This window comes from Symphalangus syndactylus, chromosome 5 (genome assembly GCF_028878055.3).
Source record: "Symphalangus syndactylus isolate Jambi chromosome 5, NHGRI_mSymSyn1-v2.1_pri, whole genome shotgun sequence".
Lineage (NCBI taxonomy): Eukaryota > Metazoa > Chordata > Mammalia > Primates > Hylobatidae > Symphalangus > Symphalangus syndactylus.
Genome location: NC_072427.2, coordinates 144,078,094 through 144,101,142, shown reverse-complemented (window position 1 = coordinate 144,101,142; position 23,049 = coordinate 144,078,094). Strand labels below are relative to the sequence as shown.

The following is a 23,049-nucleotide window of genomic DNA, read 5'->3' as shown; positions in this document are numbered from 1 at the left end:
CATGAGTGTGAGCTTTTAGAGACACTGGGGAAACTAGAATACATGCCAGCAGCCATCTCGCTCTTGGTTGATTAAAATAGGATCATAATAGCTCTCTCTTCCCTGTCCAGAATCACCTTCTTCCCATTTTTCTGTGCCCCCTGCCAAGACACCAACCAGGACAAGAGTTCAGAAGAAGCACTGAGAAACCACTGGAGAATTCACGAGGATAGTCGAGGCTGACGGGGCCCGTGGAAAGACCCCTAAGAGGACCCTGTCTAGAATGCGAGAGCCGCAAGGGCCTGCGGAGTCACCTAGTCTGACTGTAAATATATTCAACTGCGGGCCACATGCGGTCGCCGTCACAACCACTCAACAAAAGCAGCCATAGACGATACATAATACAATGGCCATGGCTGTGTTCTACTCAAACTTGATTTATGGTTATCAAAATGTGAATTTCATATAATTTTCATACATTATGAAAACATTACTCTCCTTCTCAATCATTAATAAAGGTAAAAGGCATTCTCAGTCCACTGGCCGGACGAAAACAGGCAGCGGGCTCAATTTAGCACGTGGGGCATAGTTTGTCAATTCCTGACCTAGTCCAAGCCCTTCCTGAGACAGAGGAGAAATCTGACTCCTAGGAAAGGCAGCGACTGGTGGTTCAGTGTAGGATTCCCATCCACACACGTATTCCATTCTTGTGCTGGGCTCTTGCCCATGCAAAGTGATATTTCAGCTGCCCTCATTTCACTTGGGCGTGATGTGCCCGTACTGTGAGGGCAACAGCCTGGTCTAAGCCCTGCCAACTGTAACATCTAGAATGGAGCTTCAGGACTTGACAGACTCTGACTCTGTCCCATTTCTGCACTCACTCCCAGGATGACCTTGGGCAGGTCCATCACCCTCTCTTGATCCCATCAGAAACTGCAGACATGGGAATCACACAGGTCATCTCTGAGAGTGGGTCTTCAGTCATTGCCCTGCCTTCCCCTCTCCTGGGATCAGTACCGGCAGGCCCCCGGCATCTTCTCCAGCAGCCATCTCTCGGAGCAACCAGTTCTGAGGCCACCAAAGGATAGTGACTTCTGGGCAGGAAAACTAGGGATGGAAGCAAATGAGTTGTCTGTTTTCATGCAGATGAAGTCGTGGGAGGACGTATGATTCATGTGTTGAATGCTTTTTCAATAGCATGTTTCTATCATTTCTGGAAGGCGGCAAGTTAGTTTCCCCCTGAGGTGGTGGGAGAGGATGTTGTTTGTGGTTTTCCCTTTTAGAAGGGAGTTACATTTGTTTTTGTTGTTGCTTTGTTGGTTTATAAATTTTTTTGTTTTATTGTGTTGTGATTTGTGTTCATGAGGAGTTGGAGATGGCGGGTTGGGAGAGAAAGTTTTGGAGGGGTAGGAGGAAGCAGAGCCCATGTACCATGCCTGCAGGGGCTGACCACACAAACAAGGTCAAGGTGATTCAAAGTCATAGTCAGATGCCTGGGGGCCTGCCAAACACCACATGCCTTGGTTAGGAAATTAGTGACAGTTTGACATCTGGGTCTTGTGTGATTGCCATCCAAAGACAAGGAAGGGAAAGAGGAGAGAGTCCTGGCATGGAGTTCCAAGCAGGCTCAGAGGCCTGGGCCTGCCTTGCCATCACATTAAAGAATGTGGTTGCTGTGCCCTGGAGCGGTTCCCTAGTCAGACCAGGTGATGGGAGCCAGGAGCATGGGATGGAAGGAGCCTGGTCACTGTCCAGCCCAGAGTATCGCTCAGTGTTGGCTCCCCTGCCAGTCTCTCCCGGGGTATCTGACACCCAAACAGGTTGGTGCCTGGAATTAGGGTATTAGGCCACTGGACCTTCTTGGGGAGCTCTAGGGGGTCTCTGGGAACTTGAATAAAAGCTGCTCCAAAAACTTCTCTGAATCCTGCACCCCTCCCTTAGCAAGCAGTATGCTGGTAAAAGGTTAACAACCGAGTATCTGGCGAAAAAAGGCCCTGATTCAAAGCATTTGCTAACTCCTATGGCGTAAATACTCTCCTACCTTGGCCAATTTCAAGTGGCCAGTGTTATGTTAACTAGATCACAAAAATCCTGAAAATTAACATTGAGTTTTCTCAAGCCAGAATGAGCCCCTTTCCTACACCACAGCCCTGAGCCCTCTGGAACCCAAAGAGAGCTCAGAAATCAGGAATCATTTGGTCCCAGGCTTTCCAGGTGCCAGAATGAACCATGAGCTCCCGCTGAAGCCGCGAGCACCTCACAGTGGAGGGACTCTGGTGGGGGCAGGAGGAAGGAGCGGAAGTTGGCTAATTAGAGACCCTAAAAAGCCCCCAGAGAATGCAAGAGAGAAAAAGGGATTGGGGGTAAATGCTAGGAACTCAAGCATTCAAAGCTCTGTGTGGTCCACCAAACAAAAACTGTGAGGTATTTAACCGCCTCTCCTTCGTATTTCCTGAGTGTGTTCCTGTCTCAGTCCATTTTTCCAGGGAAAATCTTCCTAAAGGATGTTAGGAAGCAGCTGTCCATCCCATATCCCTGAGAAGAGGCGCCCTGCCCCTGCAACATACTAAACACAAGGTGGTGGCTGACATGGAGGAATCTGTCCCCTACACACATAGGACCGCTCTGCCAGCCAGGCCCAGGTAGCGCCTGGGATGAACTCCCCTCACCCTGCTCCCTGGTCCTCTCCCTACTAAGTCCCATCTAACACACTCCTGCTTGGCTAAGGGAGGAAAATCGCACCTCCTCCAACTCCTCTGATGTCCCTCCAGTCCATCCAAACTCTACTTACAGGAGTAAGGATTCTCGGATCAACACAGGCCCCTTCCCTTGGGCAGTTTCGGCTTAGCAGGCATTCTGGGAAGACAGCCAAGCAGTAACTCACTTATGAAAGACTTCATTCTGTGCCTGCTCTCCTCACCCGACAGCTGACACACACGGACCCCCCTCGCTGCCAGTTTAGTGGCCCTGGCTGCTCAGAACCTACTCACCTGGCCCGAGAGGCCCACAATGTCCTGCCTCCACTCCCTTTCCTAAAGCCCTGGATTCCATTCCTACCTCTGCCACTAATTGCCTCGAACTCTCATTTAATCTCTTCGGACTACAGTTTCCTTATCTGGAATACACAGATGGTTGGACTTCAATAATATTCCATACGTTTTACAGAAAAATAAGATTTGTTTGGAACTTTAAAGCAATCAAGTATTTTCACTTAATTATTACAAAAAGTATGTGATATAAGTAGTAATATTAGATAATATTAGGAACTGAGGCTCAGAGAGGCTGTGAAACGCATCCCAGATTACCTGGATAAGAGGTAGCCCACCCAAACTCGATCTCATTCCTCTGACAACCAACACTGCACGCAGACACCTGAGCAAGTTGCTACAACTGGGATCCCACAGCAGAGTCCCACAACTGTTCCTCAGTTAGCATTCACGTCCCTTTGATTCACCAGTTTAACACAATAAATTCCATTCATTCTAGTCTGAGAGACTAACGTGAATACACTCAATGTCCAGGAGAAAACTAGGGTCTGTCCTGAGCAAAGTTGGTGAGTGAGCGCCGTTTACCTTCTCTGAGCCCCCCAGCCTTCTGTGCACAATTCTACGTCCTATACCTTTGCCTTTGCAATCTAACATTCTTCCTTGTCTTTTTTTTTTTTTTTCCTTTAGAGGCAGGGTCTCTTGCTCTGTCACCAAGGCTGGAGTGCAGTGGCACAATCATGGCTTACTGCAGCCTCAAACTCCTGGGCTCAAGCAATCCTCTTGCCTCAGCCTCCCAAGTTGAGGACTACAGGCATGAGCCACTGCATCTGGCACCTTTCTTGTCTTAATACTGTTCTAGTCCGTCCAAAACAACAACAACAACAGCAACAATACTTCAATCAAAGAAACATACAATACTGCCTCCCAACCTCCTGCAATAAAACAAGTGCTGACACACACCCTTCCACAAAAGAGGAGAAAGGGACCCTTCCCCCGGACATGAGGGTTTCTTTCACTCCTTTTTTTTTCTTTTTCTTTTTTTTTTTTTTTTTTTTTGGTGGGGTGACAGGCTCTCACTCCGTCGCCCAGGCTGGAGTGCAGTGGTACAATCACAGCTCATTGTAGCCTCAACCTTCTGGGTCAAGCGATCCTCTCTGAGCCTCAGCCTCCTGAGTAGCCAAGACTGCAGGAGCACACCACCACCATTCATTAGTGGCCCTGCCTGGCTAATTTTTTTATTTTTTATAGAGATGTGGTCTCAGTCTGTTGCTCAGGCTGATTTCAAACTCCTGGGTCCAAGCAATCCACCCACCTCGGCCTCCCAAAGTGCTTGGATTATAAGCATGAGTCACCGCGCCTGGCCTATTTCGCATAGTTCTCGCCCTTAGTCCTATGCTGCCCTCCCTACCTTGGGGCAGAATTTTTCCATCTGCCCGGAGTGCTGTATTCTTATAACCATCCTGACTCTTTATTTATTATATGTCCTGGATGCCAGCAAGGCCCCCCTCTATACACACACTCAAGAAGGTTAAGGCAAGAGGAAGAAACAAAAAGAGGGACAATTTACTGCCTTTTACATACCACTTTGTCATAACAATACCCTTCCAATGCGCTCACTGAACGGTGAGAACAATCCAATGAAGTAGGTTTTGTTACGCCTATTTTTACAGAAAAGGACACTGAGGCTCAACGACTTTGTAGGTCATTCACCTCGTAAGTAGAAGAGCCAGAATGGGAATCCATGTTCATCTGACTCCAAAGGCAATGGAATGGCCAGGCCCCTCCCTAGGAAATTATCTAATAGGACTCTTCAAGGATATTTGCCTTTTAACAGGAGTGTCTTGAAGCCAGGGTCTCACAAACCAGGCAACAGAGCTCTAAGGGGTCATACCCAATACCTGCTGATGCAATCATACGGACTCAGTGGGTTTGAAGCGGGGTGATCTCTTACTGCACCAATTAAATAGTCATCAGTTCTACCCACCATAAAACCAACCATAAATGTAAACAAAGAATTCCTGATCCCATGGGTCTGAACACTAAAAATCATGAGGTCCCCAAACTTAGAAGTTCTGGAAGAGAACATGTGAAAGTTTTAGCTTTGCTCCAGATGCTGTAGGAAACTGTACATAGCAAGAGTTCTCCATTATTGCCCAGACAATGGAAACAGCAACCACGCGGCGCCTTCTAAAATCCCTTGCGGGCTGAGACCTGTGGTGGAGACCCCGGTTTACGTTCATTATGCATGAACCCAAAGTACAGACTTGCAGACCATCCTAGAAATGAGTAGTAGTAAGTTCAGACCATCAGAATATTCAGAAACCTGATGTATTTCAGAGACTTTAGCAGTAAACAGGGGTCAGAACGCTAGAATAGCTGTCTGGTGAAATCTAAGAGCGTTGTTCATAAAGACATTATGATTGAGTTAATGAGATTTGGCAAGGTATGAACCATCTTGGTAGACCAATAATGGTTGGCTGCTGTGGAGTTTAGACTGGGAAATAGAAAACTGAACTGCTGTCAGAAAAGTTTGAGATACTTTCTTATGCTTTTTGTATAAGATGAAAGCCTGCAAAAGATGAGGCTCAAAAGATATGGAGACAACCTAAATGTCCATCAAGGGATGAATGGATAAAAAAATGTAATCTCTCTATATATATATACACAATGGAATATTACTCAGCCTTAAAGGGCCTGGGGTGGGATCCTGTCACTTGCAACATGGATGAACCTGGAGGACATTATGCTAAGTGAAATAAGCCTGATTCAGAAAGACAAATACTGCATGATCTGACTTATGCAAAAAATCTAAAATAATCAAACTCACAGAAGCAGAGAGTAGAACAGTGGTTGCCAGGGGGCAATAGGGAGGGAAAATGGGGAGATGTTGGTCAAAAGGTAAAAAGTTTTAGTTATGCAAGACGAATAATTTCTGGAGGTCTATTGTACAGCACGGTGGCTATAGTTAATAATACTGTATTGTATACTTGAAACTTGCTAAGAGGTAAGATCTTAAATACTCCCATCACAAAATAAGAGAAAATGACTACTATGTGAGGTGATAGAGATGTTAATAGCTTGACCGTGTGATCATTTGATCATGTATACATATCTCAAAACATCAGTTGTACACCTTAACTATATACAATTTCTATTTGTCAATTATACTCCAATAGAGTTGGGGGAAATGGAAAAAGATGAGGTTCCATAAATCATCTGAGCATATCAGGAAGTGAAACATTCAGGTGTTGAGAATAAAAACATAATTATCTGCTGGGTGAGGTGGCTCACGTCTTGAATCCTAGCACTTCGGGAGGCCGAGGCAGGTAGATCACCTGAGGTTAGGAGTTTGAGACCATCCTGGGCAACATGGTGAAACCCTGTCTGTACTAAAAATACAAAAATTAGCTAGGTGTGGTGGCGTGCACCTGTACTCCCAGCTACTTGGGAGGCTGAGGTAGGAGAACTGCTTAAACCTGGGAGGCAGATGTTGCAGTGAGCCAAGATTACACCACTGCACTCCAACCTGGGCGACAGAGTGAAAAATAATACTAATACAATAAAATTAATAATAAAATAAAACCATAATTACCTAGTGTGTGGCCTTTGCTGGAGAAGGGCTCGGCACATTGCCCAAGAGCAGGCCTTAATGCCGTGAGCTGAACCAGCGGGGCTGGACTCAAGGGTTCAAGGGTGCGGAGCGAGAGGAGAAACAACAAAGGGAAGCTGGGGACAGCTGCTCTGGTGAACTCAAGGGAGCCACCTGAGATGGGGAGGGAAGGAAAAGGGGGTTAGTAGAGCTTCAGGGAAACGCAGAGGAGAAGACTGATTTCACCCGGTGGCAGAAATAAAGGAAAAGGGAAAACAGAAGCCACGTTGTGGTGGTCAGTGCTGCAAGAAGGACTCTAGGAGAGAGAGCGTCTAATGACAAGAGGAACCGGGGCCAGCAAGACTGGCTCCAGGAGGCAAGTTCTGTGAGGTCCGTGAAAGAGGAAGTAGGGAGGAATCGCTGTTGAAATTCTCATTGTGAATGGATGGATCCCAAGCCCTGGAGGAATGGGCAGAAAACAGAAAGCAAAGAAAAAGAAATGTAAAAGAAGCCTTCAAAGCCTAATTAAAGTCATATAAAAAGGATAAAGAGTAATTCAAAGAACCAATGTGAAAAAAGAAACACTAAAAGGAAGGCAAGAGGACCCTAGGGAAGGAAAAACTGGGCATACGTTTGTGTAAGAAATCTAGGTATTACCTGTTGAAGCAGTTTATTCACCAGGAACTAGGAAAGGAACTGGCTCTGTGGATTTCCTCACCAGACAATTTTCAGAGTGAGATTTTTGTTTACAGTTTATTATAAGAAACTTCCTAAGACTTATGGGATCTGGATCTGATGATACATAACAATGCTTATGACCTAAAAAAGCAAAACGATTCACTTCATGGAAATGCATGTTCCCCGAAAGAAATCCGTATAGCCCCCCAGTGAAATTTTCAAGAGAAAAGCCATGTACAAACATATGATCCGCTTCCTAAATGCCACAAGAAAGGTACAGGTGGAAGGAGTAGAGGAAGATTTCCATGGATTCTTGAGAAAAAAATGAAATGGGAAATCTAAGGCGAGTGCCCAACAAACCAAATAATGCAGGTTTCAAGAGCACAGAACTGAACGGGGTTTATTTAAGCACACACACCAGCTGCTGCCACACGGCTACCAAAAGGAAACTGAGCCAGGAGGGTGGCCCAGTTTCTATGTACAAGAAAGAACAGAGGTTGTGACATGCAACAGGAATGATGTTTCCATTTTTATTTTATGAAGTTAACAGCCAAAATTCACCTCTGAAACCCTAAGTTTGGCAGTGGTATAAAGAAGGGAGGAAATTCCTGATGGAACAAGAAGGGATTAAAAACAAAAGAGGAGAGATCAGGGGGAGGACAGGCCTCTGATCTTCCCAGGCTGGCAGTGGTGGGCAAGTAAGAAAATGATGTGAGCAGATGCTCAAGAAAAATGGCCCTGAAATCAAAGGCTTTGAAGAGATAAGCAGACTCCCTCAAGCAAAGCAATAAACAGAGAAACCAGGATGAATACATTGGAATTGAAATGATGAAATGTGCCACAGAGAGGTTTCTAGAAGAGTGTCCAGAGATGGAAATGGGGAAAAGAGAAAGATACAGCAGAAATAAATTGCATACGAGATTCTAGTGTGTGCTAGAAATGTAGGGGGGAAAGAGTGATGGTAAAATTAAAAGAAAGAAGTGGATAGATTTTAGTGGCATGATTGAAATGGATAATGAAAGGGATCTTTATGAAACCGTTGCCAGGAGAAAGAAAGACATAGAAAGTGAAAAAAAGGCTGTAGGTTAATTCCAGTATGACAAGAATAACAAAGAAATGCATGAATTCTCAGCCAACAGCCCGTATCAAGAGACAAGCATGTTCTGGCCGTGTGTGAAGGGCACACCATGCCTGGGGCTCTCCCTGCCAACGCCTGCAGACTTTTGCTCCTCACCTGGACCTCACAGCGCACCTGTTTTCAATGCCACAAGGGGGAAAGGGTCAAAAGATGAATAAGGCCAGGCGCAGTGTCTCACGCCTGTAATCCCAACACTTTGGGGGGCCAAGGCGAGTGAATCACTTGTGGCCAGAAGTTCGAGACCAGCCTGGCCAAAATAGCAAAACCCTGTCTCTGCTAAATATATACAAAATTAGCCAGGTATGGTGGTGCACACCTGTGTAATACCAGCTACTGAGGCTGAGGCACAAGAATCACTTGAACCTGGGAGGCAGAGGTTGCAGTGAGCCGAGATCGCACCACTGCACTCCAGCCTGGGTGACAGAAGTGAGACTCTGTCTCAAAAAAAAAAAAAAAAATGGATAAAATGATACTCATTTCTTCCTTGGTCCCATCGACAAACATTTATCGAGAGATGTCTATGTGCCAAGCACAGTGCTTGATACTGAGAAAATACAAGAATTAATAAGCAACATAGATATTCTGACAAAAATGGAGGAGATCTAAAATATAGAATTTTCCAGATAAGACAGAGCAAAGTTCAAAGCCGTGAAAATGAGAGTCAATGTGAAATATGACAGAATTGGGGATATCAAGGTGGACACAAGATGACCGTATCAAGGGGAACAACATAGGAAAGTGGGAAACGAAAAGCGGAAGTAACATCAAGAGCCCCTAACGGGGCTCTAATAGGTTCTAACCTGAGTCCCAGCCCTTAGCTGGTTCCAAGATGATCTTGAGCAAAGTGCTTCTGTGCTCTGAGCCTCAGTTCCCTTAACTATAAAATAAACTAATGATGTCTGGTCTAACTGGTGGTCGTCACCACGACACAGTAAGGGGTATTGGTTGTCCCCTCCTGCCATAAACAACAATAAAACTGGACAAATTATATGAAACTGTTTTCAGGTGCAACACTACAGATGGTGCAGGGATGTGACCCTTGAGAGAAGAAACACAAGAGGTGAAACCCACATTTACTCTGGCCTCCTGCCTGGGGCTTTCCAACCACAGCACGCGGAAGTGGAGCCCAAACCGAGGATGGAGGAAAGAGACCGAAGGTTAGGGCTGCTGCAGGGATTGAGTGTGTAGGACAGGGTATGAGAGAGGCAGGAGCTGCACAGAGCAGAAATCCAAAAATCTGCAGAGACCACCTGAATCTAGTTGAAAACAAAACTGCACATGTACAGGGTAACGTTTCCACAAAGCCTAATAGAGAATAGGTAGCAGGGGCAAGGCCCAGTAGCTCATGCCTGTAATCCCAGCACCCTGGGAGAGGCTGAGGCAGGAGGATTGCTTGAGCCCAGGAGTTCAAGACCAGCCTGGGCAATATAGCAAGACCTCATCTCTACAAAGAATTTTAAAAATTAGCTAGGTGTGGTGGCATGCACCTATAGTTCCAGCTACTTGGGAGGCTGTGGCAGGAGGATCCCTTGAGCCCAGGAGCTTCAGGCTACAGTGAGCTAAGATTGTGCTGCTGCACTCCAGCCTGGGTGACAGAGTGAGACCCTGTTTCTTAAAAAAAGAAAAAAGAGAGAGAAAGAGAGAGAGAATAGGTAATAGGAACTGTGCACTGAACAGAGATTCCAGAGGTCACACGGTGGGAAGAGACACTGTGTTCTCAGTGTCCATGGTGGAAAGAGCTTGATGAACAGCCTAGGCTTTCAACAGAGGCCCGGGAAAGGCCACGCCTGTGGAGCCGGGCCACCCCAGCACTGGAGAGGGGCTGCACTGGACCCACCAAAACAAAGCCAAATTCCAACACTCAATAATGGATCCAAGTGGATCCACCAATAAATTAACCACCTGCCAAAACAAATGCAATGATCCTTAAAGGAAGATAATAAAACCATAATGTTTGACATGTAATAAAAAATTACTCAATGTGTAACAAGGAGGAAACAAATAGAATAGAAAGCAGCCAATAGAAAGAATCCCAGAGGTGATACAGATGGAATTAGCAAACAAAAACTTTAAAATGACTAAATATATTCAAGAATTTAAAGGGAAAAAATGGACATAAGGGATGAAAAACAGTTACTCATTGGAAAATAGACATTAGAAAAGAAACAAGATGAAAATCATGGGACTCAAAAATCTACAATAACTGGCTGGGCGCGGTGGCTCACACCTGTAATCCCAACACTTTGGGAGGCCCAGCCAGGCAGATCATTGAGGCCAGGAGTTCAAGACCAGCCTGGCCAACATGGTGAAACTCTGTCTGTACTAAAAATCAAAAAAAAAAAAAAAGAAAAAGAAAGAAAAAAAAGAACTGGGCGTGGTGGTGGAAGCCTGTAATCCCAGCTACTGGGGAGGCTGAGGCAGGAGAATCATTTGAACCCGGGAGGCAGAGGTTGCAGTGAGCCAAGATTGCACCACTGCACTCTAGCCTGGGCAGCAGAGCAAGAGTCTGTCTAAAAAATATGTGTATATATATGTATCTGAAATAACTGAAATAAGTCACGAGATGGACTTAACAGAAGATTAGACACTGCAAAAGAAAAGATTAGTAGACTTGAAGACAGAATAATAGAAATTATCCAAATTGATGCACATGGAGTGAAAAAGGACTAGAATAAAAGAATAGAGCTTGAGTTACATATGGGACATTATTAACCAGTCTAACAGATACATAACTGTAGTCTTAGTAGGAAAGCAAAGAGGAATTTGGGCAGAAGAAATATTTCAAAAAATAATGACCTCCCAATGTGACAAAAAAGCACCAATCCACTGATCCAAGAATCTCAATGTATCTTAAACAAGATAAACACAAAGAAAACCACATTTAGGCACATCATAGCCAAACGTTGTAAAACAGTGATGAAGAAAAGATCTCAAAAGAATTCAGGAGACAAAAAAAAAAATCCCACCTGACTGCAGTGGTGCAATAATGAGAATTATCACTGACATCTCATCAGAAACGTTGCAATCCTGAAGATAACAGAATGACATCTTTGGAGTTCTAAAAGAGAAAACACTGCTAACTTAGAATTCTACATCCAGTGGAAATATCCTTCAAAAATGAAGGCAAAATGAACAAATAAAAGCTGAGATAACTTACCACTAGCACAACTGCACAATGAAAAATATTAAAGAAAGTTCCTCAAGCCAAAGAGAAATGATACCAGATAGAAACAGATCTATAATACGCAAAGGAATGTGCCAGAAATGGTAAATCTATGTGGTCACTATAGAACACTTTTATTTTTTAATTTCTTTAAACTATATTGTCTGCTTAAAGCAAAAATGAAGTCTCACTAATTCAAGTCAGACTGTGCTCAGCTAAGGAACTGAAATAAAACAGAGTTGTAGGTCAGAAGTCAATAGAGGAAATAGAATACTCACAAGCACTTCATTAATCCAAAAAGAGACAGGAGAGTCGGGCAGAAGGAACAAAGAATAGATGGGAAAATCTAGAACAAATAGCAAGATGGTAGAATTAGACGCAACCTAACTCAGTGCTACGGTGAATGAAACGAAACCATGGCAATGGAACTCTGCTATAGCTGCCCTCATCACACATGTGAGGCTCTGGCTGTGCGTTTCTGGATGAAGGGGAGGAAGGTGCCAAGGAAGGAAGTAGAAAAGCAAACTTATGGGACATAGAAATTCTAATAAAATAGGTTCTAGGTGCTCAAGCCACCTCTCACCCTGATTTTTCGGGGCATAGCTGTGTATTACTCTTACCCTTGGGGCGTGCAGCCCAGGTTACAGGTACCATGTTCCTGGATTTATGGAGCAGCCACATGAACTGGGCTTGGGCACCAGAGCAGAAGCTGAGCTGGTTTCCAGTGCTGCTGTTTGAAATGTGAGGAAGGACAGAGACATGCTTCTAAGTCCAACTACTCACTGTGAATACCTGGTGGAAAGAGGACACCCTTTCCAGCAGGGCGGATGATGTCAAGCAGACCCACCAATAAACTAACCACCTGCCAAAACAAATGCAATGCTCTTTAAAGGAAGACAATAAAGCCCATAATGTTTGGCATGTAATAAAAAATTACTCGGCCTGGCGCAGTGGCTCACGCCTGTAATCCCAGCACTTTGGGAGGCTGAGGCAGGTGGATCACCTGAGGTCAGGAGTTCGAGACTAGCCTGGCCAACGTGGGCAAACCCCGTCTCTACTAAAAATACAAAAAATTACTTGGGTGTGGCGTGCGCCTGTAATCCCTGCTACTCAGGAGGCTGAGGCAGGAGAATCGCTTGAACCTGGGAGGCGAAGGTGGCCATGAGCTGAGATCACACCATTGCACTCCAGCCTGGGCAACAAGAGCGAGACTCCATCTCAAAAAAAAAAAAAAAAAAAAAAAAAAAAAAAAAAAAATTACTCAACATGTGACAAGGAGGAAACAAAAGCAGTCAATAGAAAGTGTCCCAGAGGCAATACAGATGGAATTCCACCAGGAAAACTAGAAAAAGGCTCTGTCTACAGAAGGGACAGTGTAAACAGAATGGCAGAAGACAACAGAAACAGAGGATCTAGAAAGAAGAAGTAAAATCCAACGCTGACATAGGGAGGAGGGAACTGTAAAATTAGAATCTGACAAGGTTTGAATAGGCAATAGGCAATGATCAATTAAAACAGGGCTGTCATGATATGTCTGGACAGACTCAGTTATTTGACCCATGAAGGTTCTGGAGATGAAGGCACTGCAGTAGCAGGTCTAAATGTGTCATCCCAAGCATTTGTAGCTAAGCGGCAGAGAGAAAAGACCAAGAATGATTCAGTTCAGTTCGGCACTCGTTTACTGGGGACCTTCTGACACCAGGTTCTGTGTCAGGTGCAGAGGATATAAAAGTTACTAAGACCAAGTCCATGCCTTTAAGGGGAAACCCAGTTCTACTGGGGGAAACAGGCGTGGCAACACATCAGAAAGTAGTGTGTCCAAGCATCCACCTGTCATTTACCAGCTAAGAGAGTCTGGATATGTGCCCTGCCCAAATCTCATGTTGGATTGTTATCTCCCGTGTTGAAGGTGGGGTCTGGTGGGAGGTGACTGACCCACAGGAGTGGATTTCTCATAAATGATTTAGCCCCAACCCCTGGATACTGTCCTCACAAAAGTGAGTTCATTTTCATGAGATCTGGTCGTTTCAAAGTGTCTGGCACCTCCCCCTCCCTTGCTCCTGTTTAGCCATGTGATACGCCTGCTTTGACTTTGCACTCCATCATGATTGGAAACTTCCTTAGGCCTCCCCAGAAGCAGATGCTGCTATGCTTCCTGTATAGCCTGCAGAACCGTGAACCAATAATACCTCTTTTCTTATAAATTAAGAACATTTATAAGAAATTTTCTTTATAGCAGTGCAAGAACGGCCTAGCCCACCAGCTATGTGGCTTTGCACAAATCATTTAACCTCAGTTTCATCATCCATAAAATGAGGATAATAATAACCACCTAGCAAGACGGTTGTGAACATTCTAGAAATAATTTTAAAAGTGCCTAGCTCACTGCCTGGCTTATAGTATTTCAGCAGCTCTCAACTTGAGAACAAGACACACATTAGAATCTGGTGGCAAAAGGAGGGTATTTCTAACTAGTCCCAGCCTGCCTCCCACTCATATCCTGATTCCCCCGGAAGGATGTGCCTACCTATTCTAAACCCATTACCCTGGATGAAGAAACACTGTCTCATGCACAAAATAAAGTGTGGGAGTGTGTTTTGCAGGTGAATGGTGCATAGGTAGAATAAGGTTTGAGAATCACTCTGTAAGCATTCATCTCAGTTCAACACTTATAAAGCACCTATTGTGTGCCAGGCTCATAAAAAAACTAGTTTGGATTATTTCCACATAATGATAGAGGTATGTATAAAATGCTAAGAGAATATAATACAGGAGAAGGCACTCAGCCTGGGGGTCAGGAAGGCCCACAAGCCTTGGCAGTTACCCAGCCTAGCAAAGGTGAGAAGGTATCTCAGGGAAACAGAAAGGTATAAGTTGGCAATAGCATGGTGTGTGCAGGGAACTGGGATCCAAGCATCAAACAGGGTCAAGGAATTAAATATGTGGTAGAGGTAGACAAGGGCAAGTTTATGAAAGGCATGCAAAGAAACCTACTTAATCCTGGGGGTGGTGAGAGCCATAGAAGAGCATGATGAAAAGGAGACCCAGGTCCCTCTGTGCTCCAGGTCAGTATCTCTGAAAGCAGTTCCCAGGCTAAATTTCATGATGAACGCACAAGGAGCCTCAGAGAGCTCCGCCTCCAGAGGAATTCCTTCCTCAGGGGCAGCGTGCACTGCTCACTTGGCTTTGCTTCTCAAGCACCTACCCAAGTCTGACCCCGCTGGAGGCACTAGGTTCATTGTACAGAACTGATATTAATAAACTTCCTTATCCAGAACTTGTGCAATAGCCGAGCATAGTGGCTCATGCCTGTAATTGCAACACTTTGGGAGGCCAAGGCAGGCAGATTGCTTGAGCCCAGGAGTTCAAGACCAGTCTGGGCAACATGGTGAAGGCCCATCTCTACAAAACTACAAAAATTAGCCAGGCGTGGTGGTGCATGCCTGTGGTCCCAGCTACTAAGGAGGCTGAGGTGGGAGGATCTCTTCAGTCTAGGAAGTCAAGACTGCAGTGAGCCATGATTGCACCACTGCACTCCAGCCTGGGCAACAGAGTGAGACCCTGTCTCCAAAAAAAAACAAAACAAAAAACAGAACCTGTGCATTTTAACATTATCTCCAACTATAGAATTCATTCAATCACAAAGTTTTATTAACCATCAAGCAGGGAGGGAAGATATGAACACAAATACAGTCAGGAGTTTACGACAGGGATACATCTGGGAAATGCATCATTAGGCAATTTTGTCATGTGAACATGATAGAGTGCACTCACAGAAACCTATATGGTACAGCCTACAGCCTACAACACAAACAGGCTATGGTGTATAGCCCATTGCTCCTAGGCTACAAACCTGTACAGCAAGTAATTGCACTGAATATCATAGCCACTTGTAACACAATGGTATTTGTGTATCTAAACAAACCTAACGTGAAAAAGGTACAGTATAAATACAGTATAAAAGATTAAAAATGGGCTGGGCGCGGTAGTTCACGCCTGTAATCCCAGCACTTTGGGAGGCCGAGGTGGGCGGATCAGGAGGTCAGGAGATCGAGACCATCCTGGCTAACACAGTGAAACCCCGTCTGTACTAAAAATACAAAAAATTAGCCGGGCGTGGTGGCGGGCGCCTGTAGTCCCAGCTACTCGGGAGGCTAAGGTAGGAGAATGGCATGAACCCAGGAGGCAGAGCTTGCAGTGAGCTGAGACTGGGCCACTATACTCCAGCCTGGGCAACACAGCGAGACTCCGTCTCCAAAAAAAAAAAAAAAACTGATTAAAAATGGTACACCTGTATAGGGCACTTACCAAAATGGCTGTTGCAGAACTCGAAGTTATTCTTGGTGAGTCAGTGAGTGAGTGGTGAGTGAATGTGAAGGACTGGGATATTATTGTCCACTACTGTAGACTTCATAAACACAGTACACTTAGGCTACACTAAGTTTATTTTTAAAATAAAGTAATTGAGCTACAACATGACAATGGCTACAGTGTCACTAGGTGATAGGAATTTTTCAGCCCCATTATAATCTTACGGGACCACCTTCATACATACAGTCGGTTTTTGACTGAAACATCATTACATTCAGCATATGAATGTAATTGCAATGAAGTGAAAGATAAAGGTTATAGTTCTAGTGTATCCAGAGTGTTTAGGAGATGAACTGTTAGGGAAAGCCAGAAAAATCTCCACCATGGAAAAAATATTTGGCCTGGGTCTTGAGGGATAAATAGGAAGTCAGTACTCAGAGACAGGTGCCAGTGTTTTTCAGCCTGAGGCAGGGAGGGTATGAGAGACAGCTGGAAGGGTTTGAGAATGGGTGGTGAAAACTTACACTTACTGGGGACTAGATATAAGAATGCAGTAAGACGCGGACCTAGCACCGTGATTTTTCGACCTGGGCTACACATCAGAAACAGCTAGGGAGATTTTAAATCTTCCAGGGTCCAAACCACATTCCGAACCAATTAAATCAGGACGTCTGGGGCTAGAAGCCAGTCATCAGTATGTTTTTTTAAGCTCCCAAAGTGATTCCAATGTGCTGCCAAGTCTCAGAACCACTAGTCTAGAAAGGAGGGATAAGGATTTTCAGCAGCCCCAGAGAACCGGCCCTCCTGGTGATCCTGCAATCCTGGCACACACACCCCACCCCGCCTGGGAGAAAGACTGGCCACACCACAGTCATCGGCTGTTTCCTGCTGCTCCTTTCCTCCCACCAGCATTTTACTCTGAAATAGTGGTTCTCAAAGTGTGGTCCCCAGACTGTAGCATCAGCCTCAGGGGGAAATTGTTAAAAATGCAAATTTCCCAGCCGCACCCTGGACCTACTCACCCAAAAACTCTGGGAGTGGAGCCCAGCAACTGAGGCATAGGTTGAGGCTAAGGTTGGTGAGCCGCTGCTGTGGAACATTGACCCCTCCCAAACTGCAGCAAAGCAAGCGCCTGGGTGTGACTCTGGCATTGTAGGTGCCACTAGAATCTGCGGGAGTCACTGCTTGTCAGCAGAGATGCCGTAGGAGCTGGCCTGGGTGCCTCCACGTTGGCCATCACCACCAGGCAGTGGCCTTTGGCCTGGAATCGAAGGTACCAGAGGGCTGATAGCTCAGAAAAGACTTTCAGATTGGAGGTATGGGATTTTGTTTATTTTTTAATCCTCTTTTAATACAAAGTGGCCCCTTGAAAGCAAACTTTCAAGATATTTCACATCAGAACTGGCCGGGAAATCCAGCATGTGGACAGACACGGATATGCCGTGTGCATTTTTCCGTTGGAGGAAGGGGGTAGGCTTGGGTGCTGGAGGGTGTTGCCTGGGGGCGGAGCGAGAAGGAAGAAAGGGCACTGCTGGTTGACACCTCACCCATCCCCTCCTCCCAGGCCCCAACCAGGCTGGAATTAAAGGACCCTGGGAGGAAAATAAGGAAAGCAACAAAGGAAATGAGTTCCCCATACAGAAAGGAAATTGCCTTTCCCCTTAAGGTCAGACTGGTCCGAAGTAAAGGACTGGTGCGCCCTAGCGACCGCCTCTGCTGAGGCCCTAAAGCTGGAGCTCTTTTGCCCTCGCAGAATAACCGGGACTTTCTTGCAGCCGGAACCAGCCACGTCCTGATGCCACACTCCCTTGAGGAGCCAGCCAGCTCCACATTTACTCAAAGAATCCAAAGGGCACCAAGTGGATTCTCTGCCACACAATTGAAGAGGGCAAGCTGTCTGGGGGGCTTGCCACCTCTTTTCAACTCAACTATTCTGAGCTGAAGTACTGGACCCGTTTTGTTTTTCTTGTTTTTTTCCTGCTTCGGTAAATCTGGAAAAATCCTGAAGGTCTGAAAAACTGTTGGACTTGACAGCGTGTGTGTAGCGCCACCTGGTGACCACAGCTTATCAAAACAGCTTCCTTCCGGGGCTCTTGTGGATGTACATCAAAGGCTCCAGCTTCCAGACAGGTACACATCCTGTTCTCATGCCCGGCCCACTTTCCCGTGGGAATGTCAGCCACTCTGATTTGCCTTGGCTGAAAACCTCCTGTCTTTGCATGGAAAAAAAACACAAATAATATGAACAAGCAACAGAGTTTTCTTTCTCTATTAAGTAACCAAGCATTTAAAATCTTCTAAAGCACACATTTCCCTAACTGAGAAAGGAAGCAGAAGAAAAATTTCTGGCTGAACTTACAAATCATAATAAACGGTCAGAAATACCTTCTCCCTTACCAAGATTCCTGGGGTCCTAGTGTAGAAGAGACTTCAGTTGCCCTTGACACTACAACATCCTGACTAAAAGCCTGTTTCCAAGGTGACATTTGATAGACACGAAGGACCCAGGTGGAAAAGAAGGTAATCTGGATGGCACGGCAAGGAGTGGAACACACAGGCTATGAGGGGTCAGGAGAAATCGGTTCTGGTCCTGGCACTGCTACCGACTTGCTGTGTGACCTTGGGAAGTTACTTAAACTTTGTGGATCTCAATGCCCCAGACTCGTTAACTTCTTTACTATTTTTTCCCATAAATTCCGTGTTTCTGAAAGATGTTCCCCACCAAAATGCATCTCTAAAATAGGAGCTTAATAAACGTTCTGTCTTGAGGAATCAGACATATAAATGTCAGGCAGGACTTCTGATGATCATGATGCAACCAGAGTTACCACAGTGAGTCCATATCACAGAGAAAGGCAAAGACACTTGCTCCCTTCTTAACCTGGTCTCCCACCCATGAATGATTTTTGTTAGGATTTCAGCATGTTGAAACTAACACACAGACCCTAGTTACAACTTTCTCAGGCCCTGACAGCTGAGGAATCCCAGTTCGGGAACCAACAAACTAGAAGATCTTGAGGGTAACTCTAGCTCTCATGAACTAAAACAGAGTAAAGATGGAAGCCTGTGGTATGTACGTGCAGGTAGAATCTCGATTTGAGAAATGACATTACAAGGAATTAACACTTCAGAAATGCCAGCTCCGTGCCAGGACTTTTTTATTTTATTATGTATATTTGTCATGGACAACATGTTATGAAATATGTATACATTGTGGAATGGTTAAATAAAGCTAATTACATATGCATGTGCTCACAAAGTTATCATTTTGGGGGTGACTTAAAATCTCTCAGCGATTTTCAAAAATATATGTTATTAACTATAGTTGCAATGTTGTACAATAGATCTCTTGAACATCTATTCCTCTTGTCTAACTGAAATTTTATGTTTTTTGACCATCTCCCCAACTGCCCCCCAACAAGCCTGAAAGCCCTGGTAACCCCTATTCTACTCTCTACTTCTATGAGTTCAACTTTTTAAGAGTCCACATGTGAGATCATGCAGTATTTGTCTTTCTGTGCCTGACTTATTTCACTTAGCGTAATGTCCTTTGGGTTTATCTGTGTCACAAGCAACAGGATGTCCTCCTTTTTAAAAGACTGAATAGTATTCCATGGTGTATTTTCTTTATCCAACCCCATTTTCTTTATCCATCCATCCATTGATGAACACTTAGTTGGTTTCAAATCTTGGCTATTGTGAATAGTGCTGCAATGAACATGGCAGTACAGATAGCTCTTCAACATACCGATTTTATTTCCTTTGGATATATATACCCAGGAGTGGGATTGCTAGATCATATGGTAGTACTATTTTTAATTTTTTAAGGAACCTCCATACTGTTTTCCGCAATGGCTGTGTTAATTTACATTCCCACCAGCAGTGCACAAGGCTTCCCTATCCTCCACAACCTCGCTAGCATTTGTTATCTTTCATCTTTTTGATAACAGCATTGCAACAGGTATGAGGTGATAGCTCATTGTGGTTTTAACATGTATTTCTCTGATAATTAGTGCAGAAGTTTTAAATACAGAATCACAGTTAGTCCTGACAATAATCTCTAAAATACCCATGCAGATGAGGAAAGAGCTGCAGAGAAGTTAAAGAAATTGTCTGCACCTTACAGCTGAGACCAGAACCAGGTCTGTATAATTTCAGAGCACATAATCTTTCAAAGTAACCTAACAAAATCACAGCAATTTTTAGGTTCACAGAGAACAGGCCAAAAAAACAAACAAAAAGAAAGAAATTATAGTAATTTCCAGGTATGAACTACTAAACATATTTTGTTGAATGAATATGCTGGATTCTACTATGTTTCTCCAAGTCCCCATTGTCTTAAAACATAGCATTTGGGGTTTAGTAGTTATTGATAAACCTTTTGCATATCTATGCACTGTTAGTTCTTTATACTACACATTATTTTATTGTAGTAAAGCCAATTTTCTGACATTTATCTGAAAGCAAACTGTGAAGTACTTCCCTTCTACTTCCCGGTGATTTTTAGTGACCTGGTGCCATTTGAATGTATGTGTCCTTCAAAATTCATATGTTGAAACTTAAACCCCAAAGCAATGGTATTAGAAGGTGGGGCATTTGGAAGGTGATTAGGTCATGAGGCCGCCACCCTCATGTGAATGGGTTTAGTGCCTTTATAAAAGGGCTGGAAGGAACTAGCCAGGCCCATTGCCCTTCCATCTCTTCTGCCACGTGTGGGCGCAGTGTTTATCCCTTCTGCTCTTCCACCTTTTCCACCATGTGAGAACACCAGAGAAAATGCCATCTGTGGCCAGGCACGGTGGCTCACGCCTGTAATCCCAGCACTTTGGGAGGCTGAGGAGGGTGGATCACTTGAGGTCAGGAGTTCGATATCAGCCTGGCCAACATGGTGAAACCCCTATCTCTACTAAAAATACAAAAATCAGCTGGGCATGGTTATGGGCGCCTGTAATCCCAGCTACTCAGGAGACCGAAGCAAGACAATTGCTTGAACCCTGGAGGCAGAGGTTGCGGTGAGCAGAGATCGCACCATTGTATTCCAGCTTAGGCAACAGAACGAGACTGTCTCAAAAAAAAAAGGAAAACAGAAATGGCTATATTAATATCAAGCTAAAGTACACTTCAGAGCAAAGAAAATTGCTAGAGACAGAGAGGGAGATTACATAATGATCAAAGGGTCAATCCACCAGGAAATATTAACAATACTAACTGTGTGTGTGTCAAACAACAGATCTGCAAAATATATGATGCAAAAACTGATAGAATTGATAGTAGAAATAGACAAATCCACAATTATAGTTGGAGGCTCCAACACTCCTCTCTAAACAATTGATAGAACAAGTAGACCAAAAATCAGCAAGGCTGTAGAAAAACAACAACACCATCAACCAACAGAACCTAATTGACATTTGTAAAACAGCTGACACAATAGCAGAATGTACATTCTAATACACATCAGAATACACACTGAATATACACCAAGATAGACCATATACATTCTAATATACATCAGAATGCACACTCAACACACACCAAGATAGACCATATACATTCTAATGCACATCAGAATGCACACTTGGCCTCCCAAAGTGCTGGGATTACAAGCATGAGCCAAAGTGCCCAGCCCAATATGAAATAGATCATTTGAATAGCCCTATAACTATTAAGAAAATTTAATTCATAATTTTGAAATTCCCTCCCAAAGAAATTTCCAGACCTAAATGCTTTCACTAGATAACTCTACCAAATGTTTAAAGAATTAACACCAATTCTACACAATCTCTTCCAGAATATAGATAAGGAGGAGATTCTTAGTTCATTTACGCTGCTATAACAAAATACCTGAGACTGCATCATTTATAAGCAATATAAATTTTTTCTCACAGTTCTGGAAGCTGGGAAGTCCAAGACCAGGGCACCAGCAGGTTTGGAGTCTGTTGAGGGCTGCTATCTCTGCTTCAACATGGCACCTTGTTGCATCCTCCTGAGAGAATAAATGCTGTATCATCACGTGGCGGAAGGATAGAAGAGCAAAAAGGGTCTAGCTAGTTTCCTCCAGACCTATTATAAGGCACTAATCCATTCATGAGGGCTCTCCCTCATGACTTAATAACTTCCTAAAAGGCCTCATCTGTTAACACTACCATAATGGGGATTAAGTTTCAACATGAACTTTAGAAAGAACACACACACTCAACCCATGGTATTTTCATAATTGGTTTTATTTCTACCAAGAGCAGATGAAGGCAGAAAACTACCAAAAAAAAAAAAAAAAAAAAAAGTCAGAAAACTACAGATCAATACTATCTGGAAAATAGACATGAAAATCCTGAAAAAAAATTAGTAAATAAAATTCAGCAGTATGTAAAAAGAGTTATACATCTTGACCAAGTGGGGCTTATTATAGGGAGGCAGAGCTAGTCCAATATTGGAAAATCAATAAATGTAATCAACCATATTAACAAGCTACAGAAGAAAAATCACATGATCATATCAATTGATGTGGAAAAAGTATTTGACAAAATTCAACAGTCATTCATGATTTTTAAAAAACTCTCAGAAAATTATCAATAGAAAAGAAATTCATCCACTTAGTAAAAAGCTCCTATAAAAAACCTACAGCAACACTATACCTGATGGTGAAAGTCTGAATACTTTTCCCTTAAAATCAAGAATAAGACAAGTGTATTCATGCTTACATTCTGATTCAACTTAGTAGTGAAAGTTTTAGCCAGTGCAGTAAGACAAAAAGATGGGGTGAGGGAGAATAAAAAGGAAGACATTATTATCTATATATGGAAAATTCCAAGGAGTATACAAGAAAAACAAACTCTTAGTACTGAGTTCAGTAAAGTTGCAGGATATAAGATAAACATACAAAAATCAACTGTATTTCTGTATACTAGCAATGGACATGCAGACATCAAAATTTAAAATATAATATCATTTGCAATCACCCAAAAAGAATGGAATACCTAGGTGTCAATCTAATAAAACATATCCAGGGATTTTAGGCTGAAGACTATGCTATGCCGATGAAAGAAATAAAAATATCTAAATAAAGGGAGAGACATACTGTGTTTATGACTAGAAGATTCAACATAATAAAGGTGTAAATTCTCCCAAATTGATATGAAGGCTTAATACAATTCCTATCAAAATCCCAGGAAGTTTTAAAAATAGATATAAACAAGCTTATCCTAAA

General features: G+C 43.7%; 1 protein-coding gene and 1 pseudogene across 2 annotated transcripts in view; one reads left to right on the top strand and one right to left on the bottom strand.

Moving 5' to 3' along the window:
- LOC129483347 (mortality factor 4-like protein 1) overlaps positions 1 to 23,049 on the bottom strand; it is a 225,020-nt pseudogene that overhangs the window by 48,665 nt on the left and 153,306 nt on the right.
- The window catches only part of BCL2L14 (BCL2 like 14), a 54,992-nt gene continuing 49,306 nt past the window's right edge, over positions 17,364 to 23,049 (top strand). For both annotated transcript variants that reach the window (XM_055280626.2, XM_055280624.2), the window contains exon 1: positions 17,364 to 17,975. The gene's annotated coding sequence lies outside the window, so the exon portion shown is untranslated. The remainder of the gene's footprint in view (positions 17,976 to 23,049) is intronic.